Here is a 5,858-nt window from a genome sequence, read left to right as displayed (position 1 = left end):
GGGTGCTGCAGGCGGTGGTGGGTCCACCTGCAGCTGTCTTGAGGGTCGAGGGAGAGAGGATCAAAGTGAAGACTCAGCTGTCTGCAGAGCTGGAGGAGAGTTCTGTATATTCATCCCTATCGTAATCTTTGTGGGTAGGGACACATCCCCTCCCCTTTTTTCCTGCCTTAGTCGGTATGAACGCCATCATTTTAACTCTTACATGGATATACAGGGCTAATTTTAACCGTGCCGTTGCAGGGAATGATATAGGCTGGTAAGTCTGTTGTAGAGTTGTATTCCCGTTAAAGAAACAAGGTGGCATTCACTGCTTATGAGTGTATATGAGAAAGGAAACATGGTTAATAGTGGGAATTCTTTTTTAACCACATGTTGGTTCCCGGAACCTTGTGAACTGTGGGCTGAAAACCACTGTCGTTATAAAACTAAGGAAATTAGCAATGACCCCCTTCTCCTGCCCCTAGAATTTGGATCTTGGTTCCTAAAATTACGTGTTGTCCATGCTGATGTAATCTGACTTTATGTGGCACAGGCTTTTTTGGTAATTCCCCCGTGTTCCTACATGTGACTAAAATAGGTGTCCAGAGGTAAGTCTACTTTAATGAGTTTAGCTTGTGAAGATTTAAGCAGAAAAAAAAAGTAAGCAACTCTTATCTGTTCAAATGAAGGAAAAAACAATTGGTTTCCTTTCAGAGATAGTTCAGAGATAAGCAGTCCTTTATGTTAGGGCTGATGTAAGCCTCCTCTTCTTATTTGTTTCTTTATTTTTAAACTTGCCTTTAATGAAGCTTAATTGACCAAAAGGAAAAGTCTGCTCTCAGGATACTTTGCAAAGCTGCAGGACAGTGTTTGGAACCAGTTTCAAGTGTGGAAGACTTCTCTTCCCCTCACCCAGAGTCTCATGCCCAAGACCTTAGTGGAGAGCCAAGTATTCCCTGTTTCCTGTAGGATCTAGACTCTTAGGCTTGGCTGCTGATGGTGGCAAGTGGGTCTGAGAATGAAGGCTTAGTGTTCTTAGATCTTAATGTTTATACTGAAAGATGGTGATAAGCATTTTGTCTCCTGGACTTGATTGAAAATGGGTTGTGTGTTTATTTTTAGGTTTTTGTTACAGTATGTTAAAAGGCAGAACGAATATGGGACTGAGCTAACTGCTGTGCCTTGAAGGAGCCTGTTGCTGTATTTCCTTGCAGAATTGAGGGTGGAAGGTGAAAGTATTTACCTCCTGAAAAGCTACTAAGCTGTGTAATTTGTGTATAAACAGCTGATTATTAGGCCCTTTAAGCAAGGACACTTGCTTAATGGTTCACTTATTTGAAATTGTCTGGTGGTTATCCAGTGGTTTGCAGGGATGGGCTCTGCTATCTCTTAATACTAGAAGATCCTCCTTCATTTTAAAAGTGCAGATAAGTAAAATCTGTGCATGATGGCCTATATTACTTCTTTGGGGTTCTGATGGGCTGCTTCAAACTTAGTATTTGTGTGGAAGTGTTGTGTATCATGTTTGTTACCTTCCAGGGAGCTCTACCTTTATGAAGTAGGATTTGCAACTGGCTTTGTTTTGCTACATGTAAACCAGATTGCTCAATGTTGGAAAAACTAAAGCAAATTTACAGTAAATGCAAAGGGAGCTTATCTGGATGAACTTGATTTGTGCTAGCTGTTTTGTCTATACAAAGACAACATTTTAAAACAAGAGGTTCATGCAAAGCTGTTTAGCTGCCTGAATGTGCTGGTCAGCTGGCCACTTGCTTCTTGAAGCTCTACTGCCCAGATGTGCAAATGACTTCTTAATCTAACTGTGCCAGCAATGTGGCTGATATCTTGTGTGTTCTGGCTGCTAATCAAAGTGCATTAGTCAAACTCTAAGCAGGTGGGACTGGTGTTTCTTCCCTCACTTCTCAAACTGTAGAAGACCTCATGACCTCTAACATGGTTTACAGAAGAGTCTTCTGGTGTGGGAGTGGTGCGGTTGATAAGCCAAATTCTGTGGTGCTACTTCAAGCATCAAACTGTGCTTTAAGCATGAGTCTCAGTTCACATGCAATTAAAATTTAGAAGCTGACACAAATCTGGCTTCTTTTGGGGTGGGTAGTGTCTTTATTTGGGGTTTTACTAGTGTGGAAAGACAGAGACCTTGTAGCAGGACTCTGCCATGTGTCCATGTGCCAGGTCTGATACAATATGGCTACTGGCTTTATTCTGTTAAGTAACTATACTCATGTTTTCCCCATTCAAACTAGCTTTCAGTCTGAGCTTGCATTTCTTCTCCATTAAATGTCTTCATGTGACTACCTGTTTACATACGCCCTGTGCTGAAAGGTTCTTGCCTCTTAAATCTTACATAACCTTATTCTGCATATTCATTGACAGTTGGTTGTCACAGAGTAAAACTGTGTTTCCCCTGACTGCAAAGAACTTTTTTGTCTGAGGCAAGTGTAATGTTTGAGCATGGCTCTGTGGGTAGACTCTTCCTATATGAGCAGCAGTGGTATTTCTTTGGTTGTGTTTCTTAATGGAAATTGAACTGCTGGGTGTCATCATGGATCTTGTGTGGTTAACTGTTTATTGGTGATGGGGAGTGGCACTTGACTGTTGGAGCTGGAAATGTGGCTTACTTCAAGCTTCAAATGAACTGAGCTTGGCACTGAATCAGCAGAATGGAAATGGTTAAAGCTGGGTATTGCTTGTTGGGGGAAGTGCATGTCACAGGGAAGGGATAACAAATGCTGTCTCTAGAGTCAACTACCTTGTTGCTTAGAGTTATGAATAAGGGGTTTGATCTCAAAGGAGCTCCGAGAGGTTTGATTCCTTTATCTTTATTGGTTTTGCCCTCCATGTGGGAGAAAAGATATGAGGAGTGACAGAGTGGACTGTCCATCTCTCTCGTCAGTTCTTTTATATGCTGGGTTATCTGTGCTCCTGTTGTGTTATTGCTACTAGTATATGAAGTAATACATGCTCAGTACCCCATCTTTGCTGCTCTGCTCTTGCTCAGTTTCAGCAGTGCTGACTTCCTTTTAGTGTGTTTTCAGTTGATGATCCCTGTAATTGTGAGGGTTCCTCTCTTGTATCTAACCAAAAACTACTCTGGCATGCAGTGACCATCGTACTTCTCCCTGCAAGGCAAGGAAGAGGGTATAGCCTGGCATCTGATGGGGGTGTTTCCAGCCCTTCACTCTCTGAAGCAAATGAAGCAATAAAAGAAGTTGGGATGCTTGGATTTTGTTTCTGGCTCCATTGCAGACTTCCTAGGTCAACTACCTCACTTCTGTGGTGGTGTTATCTTTGCTGCATGTGCTGATGAACCTGCAGTCCTACATGGTGTGCTACCTTCTGTTTGATCAAGTTTGCCCAAAGAAGCAGCTTGCATGCTGTGGTCAGCACCATGTGTTCATAGGAGTCTTGGTATCTGTCTTCCAAAGCATCTTTGACAACACTGAACTCTGTATGGCTCAGGTAGTCTAATGGCTGTCTGAGAATTTGCAGTAATGGTAGGCCTAATGTATCATTAGTTACTTAATTAGTCTTGTTCTCCAAGCTCTCTTTCTGCCCTGGAGCACTGGTGATGCAAATGGGGGCAAATCTTTTTTTCAAATGAGAGAAAAAGAGAAGGCTGGAAAGGTCTATGGCCATGTAGCAGGCCATTTGGTCTTCTAGCATATTTCCTAGAAGCTACTCTGCAGTTCTTGTGAACTCTCCTTTTAGTCATCCTTCAAGCTTGGTTAGAAGTGTAGTTCAAGGAGCCTGTGAGCAACAAGCTGAAAAAGACTTGTCCGATGGATGTAGCCGTTCTTGTTCTTCACTCTGTCTCTGCTCTTCTGTCCAGACTTTGGTTTAAAATGTGTGTCACATGCACTGTTCTAGGAGCAGTTATGCAAACAGTAAAGCAATATAGAACACTACACCTTAATTTACCACAGAGGGCCTGTGGCATTTAGAGTCTCATGATCGTGTTAAAGTAGTAGCTGCATGTCTTGCTGATGAGTCTGCTCTTGTTTATGCAGAGGCCTCTGGGTATAAGTACAGAGTGGAGGTAAGAAACAAGACAGACCAGTGCAGTTTTTCCCCCCTTGATGAAGAGCATAGAGAGGATGTGTATGGTTTCAGCTTTTTTTTTTTTCCTTGAAAGAACATCTACATGTGAACATCTGCAGTTCAAGAAACTGCTCAAGTGCTTAAAGATCAAAAAAAAAATATGCATTTTAAATTTCAATCAAAATTTGAGTGCATAGATGTATGGTTTGTGCCTTTTGAATTCTTTTCTTTAGCATTCATACTGCTAGTTGCAATTCTAGTAGACATAAGATCTAAGGATGACAGAAGACTTGGGAAGGATAATCTGAAGGGGGACTCTATCTATTTCTGAAGAATGCATAAAGCTTTTCTGTAGCTCTAATTTTACATTAATTGCTGTTTGAAAACTTTGAGTAGAAACTTTCTGCCTTAACACAAACTGCAGGTAGTGGGACAGAAAACCAGAATATTTTCAACTCCTAGATGGCATATGTTCCCCATATTTCAGCTTGGGTTTTATTGGTGATGCAGTTGTGGTGTTAATTGAATTTTGGGGGTGGCATGTAGGGGTTGAAGTTGGCAAGATGAGATGAGTTAGACTTTTCCTCCACTGTGAGGTGAGTGGGGGAGGCATGAGGATAGGAGCTCACCTCTATTTACATATAAACAGGCAAAGAAGTTGGCCAAAGGTACCAGTTCTTGGTAGACAAGACTGGGAAAATAAAACTGGAAAGGAGTTAGCATATAGTTTCAGATGAGATGACTCTATCCTTTTCTTTTCTTGGATGATGTGAGTCATCAGCAACAGTGTATAAGGATGGTGCTGTTGATTACTCTGTGCTTCTGCTGGAGTACTTCACTGTATCAGTCCTTTACACTGGAAGAGGCAACTTCTATTGAGGAAGTGCTGAGGATGTGTTTAGGCTTGATAAGTTTTAGGTTTGCTGGGCTACTGTGTGTGCACACAGGGGAAAAACCTGAAAGGCATTGTGCATGCTCTGCAAGCATCTAGTCTGTCTGCTAACCATTAACAAAAGAGAATCTTGTGGATTCTGTACAGCTGCTTCTCTTTCCTCCCCTGACATCTCTTGTCCCTCAAGAGCCCAGCACATAGAGAAAGCAGGCTTTCTAGCATGACTTGAATGACAAGCCAAAGCTTATTCTCAGAGAGGCTTATGTCCTAGGTCACATGGTTCTCTTTAAATTTAAATGATGGTGTATCATGGGGTTATGCTCATCATAAGAAGAAATGGTCTTGTTTGTGTCTTGGAAAAATAATCAGATCTTCATATATATAAAGAAATCAGTGTCCAAAATTTCTAATAATTAAGAATAGTGGGAGAGCAAAAGACATGAGAAATAGCTGAAAGTGAGTAAATACACATTTGTAAACTACAGATTTAGCTGCGTCTGTTATAGAAGTTAACTCCTGTTCCTATGGTCCATGGGAATTCACCCAGAAAGTCTAAGAGGTGTAATGCAAATTGACTTGCTAATACAAGCATACTTGCCTATATTTATCTGCCAAAGAGCAAGCAGTCCTCAGTATCCTCTCTACTGAATGTTACTTGCTGCTGACTGCACTAGCCGGTCAGCTGCAGCTAGTGTCTGCTGCTGGCTAGCTCAGCTGTATCAAATACTGAGCTCCTGGCAGGAACTCTTGCCCCATGTGCTAAGGTTGAGTGCATGATGAGTTCTCTAGCTGTAGCTGTTCTTGCAGGTATAGCTCTGTGTATAGTAGTCTCTGAAACCTTGATATAGTTACGGGGTGAGAGTAGCATAACATAACATCTTGCTCTGTTCCCAGCTGACTAATATTGGAAAAAGTGTCTTCCTTTTTT

Source organism: Nestor notabilis, unplaced genomic scaffold (assembly GCF_000696875.1).
Source record: "Nestor notabilis isolate BGI_N333 unplaced genomic scaffold, ASM69687v1 scaffold19, whole genome shotgun sequence".
Classification (NCBI taxonomy): Eukaryota; Metazoa; Chordata; class Aves; order Psittaciformes; family Psittacidae; genus Nestor; species Nestor notabilis.
The sequence above is the reverse complement of the archived record's forward strand: the minus strand, read 5'-3'. Positions refer to the sequence as shown.